The following is a 14,868-nucleotide window of genomic DNA, read 5'->3' on the forward strand; positions in this document are numbered from 1 at the left end:
GTTGAAGTTTAGTTAGCGAGGGTTTCATTTTGTGGGAATTGTATTTTCAATCACTGCTTGTGGTACAAAATTAAGAGAACAGATACATAATGTGAAGCAGTCTGCCCATGTGAGATTTGAGATGAAGATAGCAAGAGGAAGAGGCAAGTGTCCCCTCCTGTTAGGAATCAGAGGATTTTGGTACCTGAGCTGGATAAGGCCATTTGTGCTCTGTGGCCTCATTGAAGGATCTGTGACATAAAGAGGGCTTCACTTTTAGGTGTGCATATGAAGACAGAAGTTTTCCAGCAATTCTCTAAAATTAGATCGAGGTTTATCTAACAGTAAATGAGGCTACACTATTAATCTTATATGGAAGTACTATAAAAAATGAATTTTTTTTAGGATTTATTGTGTATTTTGAAGTAAGGACTTAAAGAAGTATTGTGCTCTTCTTCACAGAGGGAAAAGAATCTGAAAGAAAGCAGGGAAAAACTCTTCTCAGGACGACAATGCTGTTTCTTTGGCCTGTATTTATTATATCAGGTAAAGTATACCTTTTAACTGTACTAATCTAAAGTTACATGGTTTTCTTTTTACAAGCTGGAGAGGAGAGGCTTATTTTGAATTAGCCATCAAATTGACTTGGGTGCAAATTTTACCTATACCATATGTTATAACAGTGATTTAGGGTTTTTTTAAATAGTGCAGTACATGAACAACATGCAATACATAGTTATAATACATAGTTATAATAAAGCATGTAATACTAATGTAATGTACATAGACATAAAACATAAGATGTTCTACTTTGCTCAAGAAGAGAAGAATTCTCTCCCCTTCACACAGTTAAAATTCCTATCCTTTACAGTTGCTCTGTGGGAAAAGGTCATGCTTGGTTTAGATAGATAACTTACCTGGATGTGTCTGGATTTAAATTTGAATTCTGCTGAATATTGAAACAATACAAATAGGAAAATGTGTTTCAGATCTAATTCTAGAGCTTTCCTTGAAATACAAAACATTTTTTAAAGGCTGAATAACTGCTTCTAATTAAAGCATTTCTAAGGGATGGCCTGGGTTGTTTCAGGCTGCTTTTTTGCTAAAGTAGAATTTCTCGAGGTCCTTCAGGGATGACCACTTAATCAAGTCGGTTATTTCCCTTGTTGAATTGCCAAAAACCCTCCAGGACAGTTTACTGACTTAGTTGCTGACTACTCATTGCAAACCAGTAAGCCTAGCTCTTCTGCAGTCAACCATAACTTCTCCTGATTGTCATCTGAGGAACTAAACACACCATGTTTAGATAGGAAAGATATTAATAAAGCTGTAGATTTATATTTATATATTTTGTTTATATTACGTTGTTCTTCAGCAATTAAGGATTTACTAAAAAAGGCATTCATTGCCTTTTTTAGCATATGAACAGAGAATGTGCAGCTCTCCAGGGCTTCATGAACCTACTGTCTTCTATAATTTTCAGTTCTTGAAAATTTAATTTTTTTGAGCTTTGCTGACATTTAGTTGAGATCAAAACATAAGAATACCACCAGCATAACCCCATACCTTTGCTTGAGGGTAGCTAAAACATTTTCTTATTTTTTTGTCTTCTAACCCAGAAAAGAATGATGAAGGAGGGTTAATTATTTCTGAAAGCAGATTTATTTTTAAAACTCATTTACGGAATTTTACACCCACATATATGTAGATATGTTACAGATGGTGGTGATCTTATCCTTAGGGGTAAAAAATTAAGGCGTAATTTCAAGCAACTCACTTCAGAATTTTTCCTGGAATAGAGTGCCTAATAATTGTCCTCTTTTTCTGCCACACGCAGTGGTGAAAAGGGAGCAATAGAAGTGCTCCAGCTATTCTATCTGAGATTAAATTGAAAATTAAATGTTCTCTACTCAAAGAAAACTACCCTTAGGAGCAGGTTTCTTACCATTCAGTTCCTATTTTTTTTAATAAGCTAAAAGGCATTGTCAGTAGTCACTATACCAGTGTAGCTATTGGCCATCCCAAAAAGAACCATCAGACATCTTCAAAGCCGTGTCACGTTCGGCGCTGAAGTTGATGAGTTCGGGCGAAGCCGCCTCACATTGGGCGCCAACTGCAGTCCCGTCCCACAGCCACTGGAGCTGACGGGGCCGGCTAGCCGCTCCCGGAGTGACCGGTGCAGACCATGAATCCCGCCACTCCCAGGTCCTCTGTGAGAGCCCCTGGGTAGTGGCTCCGTCTGCGGCGTGGTGACGCAGGCCAGAGCAGGACTGCGAAGCACTGAGGCGAGGGAAGGAAGGAGTGGACACATGAGTGGACGCCAAGGAGCTTTATTGACCCAGGCGGGGCCAGTAACGGTGTCAGGGAAAAAACGCTGGGGAGGCACTGATAAAGGGGAGGGTGTGACGGGAGGAGACACAAGGGACCAATGAACGAAGCCCAGGGGAGGAGCGAGGGACACAACTGAACCAATGAGAATGGCTCAGGGGACAAATCATATGTTAGGTAAGGGAAGATTGACATAGAAAGTTCTTGAAATGAAAGGGGGTTGGTTACAATGATGGACAGGTAACTGGTGGAAGGAACTAACCATTATGAGGGAGAACATGGGGTGAACCGAGGGTCAAACCAAAATCTTAACCTATAAAAATAACCAACTTTACAATAAACCCATAGAGGACACACAATGCTACACAGTGGTGCCTATAAACTTTGAAATGTTTGATTGGAAACCCTCCACCTTTCTTATGCAAAAGAATAAAAAGCAAGGGATATGCACTGAAGGAGGTTGTTATTACTAATAGTGGTGTACTAACATTTCTGAAGTGGTGCTTCTTGAAATGAGTGGCTGTAATGCTAGAATTTCATGTTCACTTGTGAAAGTGCCAATCATAACAACTGATTTTTGCTGCAAGTGGTACAAAATGAGGGTCTGAGTTTTGTGGGCAAAAGGCTTTTTCCTCAAAGCCTTAGCAATTAAAAGTGCTGTAAATTGTGCCATTTGGGAGTCTGAGCTGCTGTGCTTACAATCCCTTCTGGATGGCACAGGGGAGGAGATGGAGATGAATAAATGTGCTTGGAAAGCTGTGAGCTTGGAGATTTCCACAGAAGCATTTTTCCTATTTTTGTTTTTCATTGCACATCTACATGACAAGGCATGGTGAAAGTTAATTTAAGAAGCCTGAAAACCGCACAAACATTTCACTGCTCTGGGAAGAGCACATGGAGGGGTTGTAAAGGTTAGGGCATGCTCAGCTTTGGTTTTGTCCTAATGAATGTGTGAGCTTTTCAACATGAAGGACTCTGCATGGGTGCTCTATGCTCAGCAAGGTTTATAAACATCGTAGCTGTCAAGGGCCAGAAAGTCTCTACTAATTACCTGCAAACAAATGATTATGCAAGGTACTATTAATAGGATCTAGGGAGCCTGCCTCCTTGACACAAAATCCATAGAGTGATTAGGGCTTTGCAAAGTGATAACTAACCAAAAGAAGGGTCTTAGGAAGGTTTTCTGACACTTTCCATTATAACAGCTGGAGATATGCAATTCCATGAGCAATTTGGGTTAGGAGGCTTGTAAAAAAACCCTACAGTGCTAAAGATTGGAAAAAAATTGTTTGCAGAAGGTAAAATATATAATGCTCTGAGAAATTGTTTGTTTTATTATAGTTAAGTGTCAGTTGAGGAAATTGTTATTATTTTGCCTCATTAGTAAATAATTTTTTGATCCCTCACTTCTGTCTCTGGTCGCCAGAGAAGACAGCAGCAGTGGTGATGCTGGAGGGGAGCAAGGCCTTGCTGTAGGGCTGGGCTTGAAGCTATTGCCTTCCAAAAACCAGACCTGATTCATTCAAGACATATCTTTGAGAAACTCTCAAGGTAGGTGGCGATGGCTCAGTTTCCCACCTGGTATCAAATTGCCCTTCACCCTACGCTGATGTGTGAAATGCTGGCTGTGAGCTACTGTTTGAAGGTATCACTGTATTCCGTACATTTTACGTTATATTTTAAGTAATAATAGTCTGTAAAAGTAACTGATACATTATTTACATTACAAGTAACTCTAAGCAAAACTGTGCCCAAGCAAATACACTATTTCTTCCCAGGTGTTGATGAAAGGAAAAGACTGCTTCTTGCACATGTAGAAGGACAATAGAACTGAATCCAGCACTCTCTTGTTAAATGTAGGACAAGTAATATCTTTTTACTGAAAGAGATTTGATTACTTGGGGCTACAGTAATAATCATTAAAAAACCCCACAAATATGCTCACATTCTTGGTCCTTTTCTGAGTTCCATTGTATAGTGGAGGGATATTTTCAAGGTATTTGCTGGAGACCAGAATATTTAGATGTTTCATAAGGAGCTTCAGTAGTCATTCATTGCATCAGCCTTGCTTTTAGGCCCTCCTATCCTGTGGATATGGATGCTGACCATCCCTAGATCCAAGCTGCCGTGATCCTTGTTCGTTGTATTAACTCAGGAGTTAAAGCTGTTGTGGTATTAAAATCTGGTCTAAATGTATAAGGATCTTCCCAATTCTATAGCTTCTCTGATTGCTTGTTTGTTTGGTTTGATTTTGGTTTTAATGCTGATCTCCTCCTGCTCTTCAAACAATAAACTGAGTTATGTAAAAAAGCACCAAGTAAAGGCAGAGGTGCTTTACATAAACACCTGCACACACAACAAACTATGTTAAGCAGAATGAGGACTGAAACTGATGTTTAAACTCCCTCAACCATCTCCTCTCCAAAATTAATATTATCTCTCCAGGGAAAGCTTAGACAACTCTTCTCTGCTGTTAAGGCATACTGGTCAGAATAACAGTGATTTCAGAGGTAGCTTGTTTGCTTCCTTGCTGTAATTTGCAAATTAGAGGAGAAGGGGGAAAAAATGAAGGAACCGGTACTTTCTTTCTTAGCTGATTTGTATTTTTCTGAAGTGCTAAAAAGATGAGAGGAAAACATTAAAAACTTAGAAAAGGGACAGATTTAGCTTCATTCTGAAGGAGCCAGGCAGTAAAGGAAAAAGGTGTAAAATGTGTTTGTGAGCTACCCTGACTTATGATATTTAGATGTATGTGATTGCTCTATTGACGTCAGCTGGCAGGATGGGGTGGTGTTCTTCCAGAGCACTTATTTTTTTTTCCTCATTAGCAAGGAAGAGCTATTAACCTTTTTTTTGGTATTATGTCTAATTGAAGCCACAGCTTCTGCACCATGTTTTCATTTCCAGCTACTTGAAAGGATCAAGGACAAGCTAAAGAGCCTCCTGTGACCTGCAGAACATTAAAGCTTATAACCTCTGGGAGTGATCTGAGAACAGCATAGGGTTTGGTGGAGATTTTTTTTTTCTCCAAATATCTTAATGCTTTACAGAAAAGTGTTTCAGGATCCAAGCTGATGAGCCCTGTCTCTTTTCTTTCCTATTTATTTTTTTTTGTGGTTCATTTTTTTTCCAGATCAAAGCATCTCAGCAGAGTTTCTTTGATGTCTCCCTAGCTCTAGCTGTATCATAAGCAGTTTGACACAGTAAAAAGGAAAAAAGCTTTTGTGAAAAAATAATTTTCCAGACAAGGCAATTTTTCACTCAACCAAGTAAGAAGCTAACAGAAGCAAAGGTTTATACAATTGATGTTGTTTTGATTCTATGCTTAGCCTTCAAGAAATGGAGCACTTATCCAAGATAATTTTTTATACTCCTGCTGGTTTTTCTTCTGGAGGTTCTTGTATGGCACCTCTCAGGCTCTTCCCTAGCATTGACCACAGAAAGCCTCCTTGTTCCATCCCAACTGGGACCTAAACAAGCATGAAGCCTTTTGTGTGGGAGAGGAAAACCAGGCCAAGTGTGTTTATATTGTAAGTTGTTAATAACAACAACAGCTCTTGGCTTTTGTGAAGCACACATCAGGCAAGGAAGGTAAAGTGCTTTTAAAACAGGCATTAATTAATGTTGACAAGCTTCACCTCCCCTCTTCCCTTGCCATGAAATTAGTAATGAGCCAGGAATGCTGATTGTCTTTAAATCTCCCTCCCCAGATGGTGACCTGCCCCTTGCCTGGCATGGTGGCTGTGCCAGGGCAAGGTGAGGGAGGAGATGGAACTTTTCCCTCTGTTGCTCCGGTGTAGCAAACACAGGCCCTGCCCTCTTTTCCCCTACCCAGAGGGGCTTCTGGCACCCAAAAAGTCTTGCACAACCTGAGACACAAAGTGGCTTTGAGGAAAAGGTGTCTGAGGTGTGTTTTGGACTGTCTGTAGAAATGGCTGAAATGGCTGCTGTTCCTTAAATCAGTTTGCCCTTGCTCAGCTACGCGTAGTGGGAAACAACAGGTTGTTCATGTGGTAATGGGAATGGTGAGGAAAACTGGTTGAGCAGCTGCTCTTCCCTAATGGATTCCACCATCCTGTCATTTCATTTAGTGATAAAAATCTTCAAGCCAAGTTGGAATCACAAAAAAATCCAACCAAAACTGCCACAAACTACAACCAAACACTTCCCCTTCCCCAAACCCCCAAATCATACACCCCCACCAAACCAGTCACAAAACCTCCCACCCTTTTGGACTTGCAGTGCCAGAATTTAAAAATACTAATATAGGGGAGTTAAAACCCATTCAAACTATTTATTGTTTCCCCTTTCTGTAACTGCAGAGGGAATTTTGTACATGTACACCTAGAGAAATGTAGAGTGACTACTTTGCAAGTTATCTGTTGATGCTCTGTGAATATGTTGCTCTAATCTTACATATAAAATTATGACAAAGTTGTCTGTAGACTTCAGCAGCCTTTGAATTGGACTGAGATTTCATAAACTGACCTCAGAACAGTTCTCCCTATGCACAACCCATGTGCTTTTCTGTGGACCTGAGCTTTCCCTAAAGCTGCTTGGACAAGTTGAACCAGGTAACAAATCCAGCAGAAAACTGTGCTGCGTTGGTCTAATTCTTTTTCTGCTGAAACTTTGACCTGAAATGACTTGAGCAGGATCTAGAGAAACTATATTTTGATGCATAAATAACAAAGAGAGGATGTACCCATTTGTTTACAAACAAATGAGTCCCTTGAGGTATGGTGGCATTCACAAAAGTGTCTGTAGTTTTACATGCTGCCAGTTTTCCCACATTTTCACATTGTTTCTGTTACTCATTCTTCTCTTTACTCAACAGCTGTTCGTTCATAAAAATCAGCTTGTTGAAAAATATGTAATTTAAAAGCTGTTTTGAAAGTCTGCTCAGTGAAACATCAGCACATGGGGGTGTTAAGTGTCTCTCAACCAGATAATATTTTGAAAGGCCATTTGTCACAGGGTTTCAGTTTTGAACACAAAATAAAAAGTTACCTTCTAATAAGTAGCTAAAAATACATACTCACACAGAAATACAAATCCCTGGATATATTGTCTTAAATCCCTCAGTAGAAAGTCTTACTGAATTGAGAAAATCTGTGAAGTGTGGTAATGGAATGCAAAATATATTAAATTACATTCCACCTTAATCAAGAGGTTCTTTGCTAAATAGTCTGTAAATATTTTAGCTGGAGAGCAGGAGCAGTCCATTACTGCAGAAATGGCTTTTTTTTTTTCTTCCTGTGCCATGAACATAAACAATAGTATGCTGCAATTCCTGGCTCCAAGTCTAAAATATGATTCTATATCTCTACTAATTTCATCTAGCTCAGAGGGAGTCTTATTTAATAATATCAAAGTTATAATTGATAGACTAAATGTCTCTATCATTTTATGATAGAAAATTATCTCAAATATCATTTTAGCATCTTTTGTTCTAAAAGGTCTTTGAAAATATCTTTTAACAGCCTAATGTAAAATTAGTAGTATATAAACTTCCAGATGAATTCAAATTTTCTAATATGGTAATTATTTTAACATAGTTATGAATAATATACAAGAGTGTATAATTGTTAATCTTCCAAGCAGCTGAGGATCCAAAGTGTGGCTTATAAATTAATGACTTCCTTGGGAAAAGAAAATATAGTGTTCAGTGGGCATGAACATTAGACCACTACTTTATTAAACAGAAAGGACAAGGAATTAGTAAGAACTATATTTGACAAAACTAGACTGATGTGAAAACATAAGGCATGGATATTTAGCATTGCTGGGCACGTCCTGGTCTTCTCTTATAATTGTGTTCATGTTGCAATCTTTTGCTTATATGTAATTTTGTAGCCAGAATACTCAAGATCTGTTTTGTCCTGCATCCTACCCCTGTGGTGGGCCATTGCTTCTTACTTCCAAGCAGAGTATTCCAGTATAGAAAAGGATATAATGATCTATCACATCATTACAATCCATAGCTATCCTGAGGCTTGGCGTTCCAAGCTTTAGTAGATATGATTGATCTACCTTTAAGTAAAAGCAGTTGATTCCTTCTACTGCAACTGAATTATAGATGCAGTGTTTGTGAAGTATTTTTTTTATTGCTAATTATCTGAATTGCCACATTACCTATATGAACCAGTTCTGGACCAGATCTTTGCTGCATTAGGAGCTTTGTAAACATTGAATAAAGAGGGTTTTTCTGCCCCAGAAAGCTTGATATTTATATAAAAGATAGGCAGGAGATTCTGACTGACAGGTGTAAGTTGCAGTGGTGTGTGGGGACACACACACAACACACAAAACTACAGCTTGGAAAAGAGCACTTAAAACACAAAGGATTCCTATATGAGCAGTGCAGGAATATAATGAAGATTGGGAAGGCATGACTCCTGGAGTAGACTTTCACTGATTTGACTTATTTTCATTAAGTTCTTTCCTCTAAAGTAACTTTAGTGTGCAACTGGCTACTCTGGAGTTACTCTGTTGAGCAGTCTCCCCATTTCATATTTCCTATGTGTGGTACCTGAGAAAACAGAATTTTTATTGAATTGTCAAAAATAGCAAACATGCTAACAGTGAAGGATGAAGTCCCCGTGGCTTATTTTCTGTCATTTACTGAGTAGCAAACTACAATTCACAAACCCATTTCTCTGCTCTCAGTGCACAGTGCCCCATGTTACTAAAATCATTTGGTTTCTCAAATCTGATTATGTTCATACTATTTCTGAAACAAGACATTTCCCTTTCTGTTATCTTGGTTAATATAATTTCCAGCACGCATTTAGAAGATCAGAGAACATCAATGACTACAGATGCTCCTATTTTTATGGCACATATTGGTCATGGTTCTCCACAGCCAGAGATGACTTAGTTATGGGCTTCTGATTATTAAACCTTATAATAACATAAGGCATGCTATACAATCAATTACAATAAATGTCTTAATTGCCAATATCTACCAATTTCCTGTTATTCTTATCTCAATTATTTCCAAAAGAACAAGTTGCCTAAGGGCGATTATGGGTGTTTTATGAGCAGAGCTGCATGACTTGAAGGCTGCAGGGGCAATGCATGAAAAGGGGCAGAGGGAGCCTTGAGGATCCTCAATCATACTCACTTATCATTGTATCTCACTATGGGAAGTGTGAAAGGTCCCCGCCTTGGCTGTGCACGTCATGGTCCTGAGCCCCTCTGTTTCTGTGCTGGCTGATTGGCAGCCTCTGGTGGTCAAGGAGAGAAGATGATGATGGTGGTGACAGTAGTGTCTACCTGCTAAACACCTTTGGGTTGACTCATAAATCATTAAATGAAAAAAACATTCAATATTCAGTCTTTCTTTTTTAGCTTTCTGATCCATTGGTTGTTCCTCCATAGCAATGCAAGCTAGAGCAGTCTTTGAGAGAGAACTGAGATTCCTCTGCAAACCCTCTGTGAAACAGCAAGTACAAAAGATCACAGGGATGACAGTGAAATTAAGCTAACACTTGGCAACATCTCATGCATTGCTGGCTCTGAAGAAACAGGCCGAAGTCACAGAAGCATGCTGTGAAAGATCATCTTGTATATGCAGGGAGAATATGTAATCTGAACTGAGACCGACAAACTATGACATTCATTCCATGAAAGAAATTAAAGAGCAATGGAAAAAAAAACTGGTCCAAATCTTTTATGCAGCAGGAATTAGGGCCCAAAACATCCTTATTTCATTTCAGGGAATTAACTAAAAAAAATTTTTGTTTTGTTTTTGGCATGTGCTCAAGAACATGGAGAACATAGATCTAGGGATCTTCCTGGCACTCACAAATCCACCCCTGTTTGTGACTTCCACATGTTTTCTCTGCTTGTGTCCCCCTATTTCCCGTGTTCATGTGTTGCTGTTGTGATCTTCACCAATTCAAGGTGTTTTCTCCCTCCTCCATATTACCAGCTTCCACTGGTATGGGATGTAGCTACTGAGTTTAGTTGATAAACAGTCTTTGCATGAGATATCAAACAAGTCAGAGGTCCAGAAATAATTGAATTCAGACCAGATTCTCAGATGCATATCCAAAGTAAATAACACTTGCTACTCTCCATAAGGAACAACACTGTCCTCAGTAGATTATTCACAAAAAAAAAGGAGTATTTGGGGAAAAAAAATTATTGGACAAGGATTAGCATATCATTCACTATGGAGAAAAATATAATAAAACCACCAAGGATATCTCTGAAGCTACTCAGCTTTCAATTTGTTGTCAAAAAACAGGACACTTATTTCAATGAATTGTTACTACAAGGAAGAGATACTCAAGCTTTCCTGCTCATTATTAGAATACTTCAACTGGTTCTTGTGCCATAGAAAATTAATTAATTAATCAATTAGTGTGACAGGTCTAATTGTAGGAACTTGCAAGGTTTTTATAGAGTGATAATTGAGGATTGAAAATACAGTACAAAGTGTGTTTGGGCAGGTTTGAACAGGTTTGGAAAATATGCCACAAGAATATAGGACAAGCTGACTAGAAAGGGCAAGGAAAATTATTTGTTATTCTTCTAGAAAGAATAAGAAATTATGTTTCCATTGGTAAAAAGTGGAGGGATAAAATTATTAAACGAAGCAGGAGACAGTAATGGAGTTTGAAAGTAAGCAATTTTGGTGACAGAAGGAAAATTATTGTTTGCTTTCAGTTTTATGATGCATTTTTCAAAATTGAATCAAAAGTCCATTCATAGGAAGCTTTTCCTCAATAAGGAGCTATAAATTATTAAGTTCATATTTAAGTTCAAAGGGTGTTTTTTGAGTTGTTGTGGGTTTTCTTTTTTTAAATGTTATTTCCTTACATGGAGAAAGTTTCTGTCATAGAGGAGCATTTAGTGTTCTGAAAATTGAAGCAGAGAGCAGGCAGGCATTTAATTTTTTTTTTTTTTTTGGCAGAATAAATCATAATGAAAAAGTATTGAAATATTATTTGCCAGCTAGAAGGCTGCAGAAGTCAGGAATCACATCCTGGCTTGTGTATTTTGTTAAAAGTTTGTTCTACTGTCCCAAGTTCTTTGAGCTGTGATTGCCAGAGAGATGCTGGGTGGGATAAGAGGTGCTGGGCAAGCTCTTCCCATTGGCACTGGAAGCTATCTGAGCAAGGGTCTTAGGCAACAGGGGCCTGAGCCATGGGCTTCAGAGACCAAGGACCAACTCTGAGAACTCCTGATTCTCCCACATTAAATGAGCAGCTTCAGTGATTTAAAATTTGAAAATAACTTTTAAATTTATGGTATTCAAACATGAAAGTGTCAGTCTTGCTTCAAGTTGGAATCATTTTCTGAGGCTGTGGCTTCATGGAAGTCTTAGGCTTGTTCTGCTCTTCCACACAGATGGCAAGTTAATAAAGTGCTTGTGATAAAGAGTTTCTAAGACTTTCTCCTTTTCCCTTAGGGGTTTCTATATTCAGACTGATCTGGTGAGTGGAAGTCCTTGCCCTTGATTAACAACAGGAGTTCTTTACTCATCCATGTAGGTCTCTTGCCCCCTTTACGCAATTTCTTGCTCATCAGGATGCATCCTTCTTGATTCTGAAGGAATTGGTCCTTGAATATCAACCAACTCTTTTGGGTCTTTCTTCCATGAAGGACTTTTTCCCATGGGATTACTCCACAGAGATTCCTGAAGAGGCTAAAGTTAGCTCTCCTGAAATCCATGGTTACAGTCTCGTTACCCTCCTTCCTCCTCACCCAATACTGATCTCCATGACCTCATGGTCACTACAGCCAAGGACTCCCCCAACCTCCACATCTCCAACAACGCCCTCAGTGTTGTTAATATGAAGTCAAGGAGCCCACCATTCCTTGTGGGATACTTCCATCAGTGCTTTCCACTAATGCCCCGACTGTTTATGCTTTTCCAGTGGATGTCAGGGTAATGGAATTTCCCCACAAGAACCAGAGTCTGTGACTGTGAGGCTGCTTCTAGTTGCCTGTAGAAGTTCTGACCCACTTCCTCCATGTGCTTGGGTGGCCTGGAGCAAATACCCACACCAGTGTTACCCTTCCTCTTTTGTCCTGACCCCTAAACTCTCACCTTGCTCATCACCCACCCTGGTACAGGGCTTAGCACACTCCAAGTGTTGCCTCATGTAAAAGGCAAATCCACCTCTGTGTGTTCCTGGTCTGTCCCTCCTCAGGGATGTGTGACAGCATTCCAGTCACAGGAGCTGTCCCACCACATCTCTGTAATCGCCCTGAGGTCAAAGCCCTGTGATTGCAAACAGATCTCCTGTTCCTCCTGTTTGCTCCACATACCATATGTGCTGGTGTACAGGAACTTCACAGAAGCATTTGACTCTTTCTGTTTCCCAGTAGGGTTGCAAAGGGGTGTCCCATGGTCCTGTCATGTGGCTACATCTTTGGGTGCTTGTACTCAGTGAAGGTGTCCCCTCCAAAGGCTCCTTTTGCTGCTTGGGTGGTCACTATGACTCTCCCCTTTGCACAATTTATCTCTGTCAGGTCTGGTTACCTGTCTCTGTCATAGTTACATCCCCAACCCCCTTCAAATCTAGTTTAATGCTCTCTCAATGAGCCCTGCTAAGAATTTTTCCAAGAAGCAAATCTCTTTATACAGCTCCTGACCTTTTTGTCTTGAAGGCAATAATAATAATAATAAAAAAATCCAACTTGCCAGGAGCTCTCTCAGAGGTCAAAGAAAAAGGGAAAGGGGATTGCTAACAATAGACCATCCCCTAGCTAAACAGGTTCAAATTTTGATTAGGTATAAGATGGGGACATATTTTTGACACATGGTTCTATGCCAGACCTTGAGCATTTTGAAGGACCAAGAGTCCTTGAAAGTATTTCTGTGTATGAACAGGAAGGAAGTTTTGTCTCACTCAAAATCATGTTATTTAATCCTGCATTAATATTGAAAAAACTCTGAAACAGCAAAAGTATTAATCTATTGATTGCTCAAAACATATGGATGTAACAGTGAACATGAGCACTTGCTTAATACTAAATGTTGAATGAGGCTTATTTCTTTGCTTAAAATTAACTCCTTTCCAAATATTTTGTTTATTTTGGGCCTAAAGTTTTCTTTTATTCTTGAATATAGGGTAAGCCTGATTAGGGAAATACTAATTTCATAGTCTCCTGATGTAACCTGTTTGAAATATGTTTCCTATGTGCTATTTTTGAGAGCTATTGCCTAGCTATTTCATCAGTTCTTTTCTTCAAGTGTGCTGGATAATGCCAATACATTACACGTTGACAATGTAGATGGATCAGTGTAGATGCACCTGCTGTGGAATCCTGTGGGACTCAGTCTGCCACATTTGTATGTGACAATCTCCAAGAGGACCCCAGGAAAACTTTTTAACTGCACCCCATCATTAAACTGCCTGCTTGCCTCAATACTTTTATGGCCTAAAACTGCTGTTACTGCTTGTGGGAGAGCTCAGTGGAAAATGTGTTTTTCCAACACTTACTTTACTGGGAGGAAATGTAATTCATGACACTCAGCACTTTAGCTTGTAGGGTCCAGGATATGAATGCTTTATCAGAAATTTTCCAAACAGGAAGGGACTTGACCATTATCAAGCTCCTCAGTGATAAAGTAGAAAAATGTGGGAGTATTTCACTCTAAGCTTTGCACCTGGACATTGAGAGCTCATAAACAGATGGGGTTTTTTCCCATTTTGTAATTGGCAGTCCTTATTAATCCAGTTTAGACATCCGGAACACCTGGTATGGGAACAGCAGAAGTGCCAGTGGGTCAGCTTGGATATATCAGGAAAATTACATTCCCTGTTGTCAAGTTGGGCTTTTTTGGTGTTGGCTATCTGGTGTTTATTAATGTCTCATGCTGCTGTCTTTAAAAGCAGTAAGAAAAGCTCACAGGTGATCAAGCAATTTTGCATTCCTGGGAAAGTGGTGTATCCAGTGTTAATTTAATTGGACATCTGCAATGCAGAATTGAAGCTGCATAGGACATAAGAGCAATGAAAATACATTCATGCAAGTTCAGAACCATTTTAGTCACTTCCTTTTTAACTCAGTGATCTCACTGAGCCTTAGGAGAGAGAACCCACCCAGGTTTTCTTGAGTTAAAATCCACCTAGACCTTGAGTATTCTATTTTGGCACTGTTTTTGTTTTATAACCATATAATTGTGGTTTTTTGTAGTCATGATATGCAGGCACCTTTTCATAACACTTAAGAAACCTGGGGCTTAACTCTGGTAGGAAACAAACGCAGCTATGGTAAAGCATGCTTTGTGTAGTCTTTGTAGCAATAAATAATGAATCTTATAATTAAAGGATGCTCAGCACCCCTCTAAGAGTAGTCAGCTGACAATACTGTAGCTGATAAAATTATGGTGTGGGTATATTGGTAATAACATAATAAACCTGATTACTTCTCAACCTCTAATTTTTCATGTGGGTTCCAGCACAAATCTCATTTTCTTAACTACTCTCCTTGCACCAATATATGCATCACTTAATACTTGGCCACAGTTGTGTTGGCAGTTCTTTACAATTAATAAAATGTAAATCATAACAATTGTTGGATGAGTTCTGTGGCTGA

At 39.2% G+C, this 14,868-nt stretch overlaps 1 long non-coding RNA gene across 1 annotated transcript in view; it reads left to right on the forward strand.

Annotated features, from left to right (window-relative positions):
• Positions 1–440: 440 nt before the first annotated feature.
• LOC143693739 (uncharacterized) overlaps positions 441–14,868 on the forward strand; it is a 47,070-nt gene continuing 32,642 nt past the window's right edge. The window contains exon 1 of the long non-coding RNA XR_013181682.1: positions 441–525. This is a non-coding gene — a long non-coding RNA (uncharacterized LOC143693739). The remainder of the gene's footprint in view (positions 526–14,868) is intronic.

The sequence above is a fragment of the Agelaius phoeniceus genome, chromosome 3 (assembly GCF_051311805.1).
Source record: "Agelaius phoeniceus isolate bAgePho1 chromosome 3, bAgePho1.hap1, whole genome shotgun sequence".
Classification (NCBI taxonomy): Eukaryota; Metazoa; Chordata; class Aves; order Passeriformes; family Icteridae; genus Agelaius; species Agelaius phoeniceus.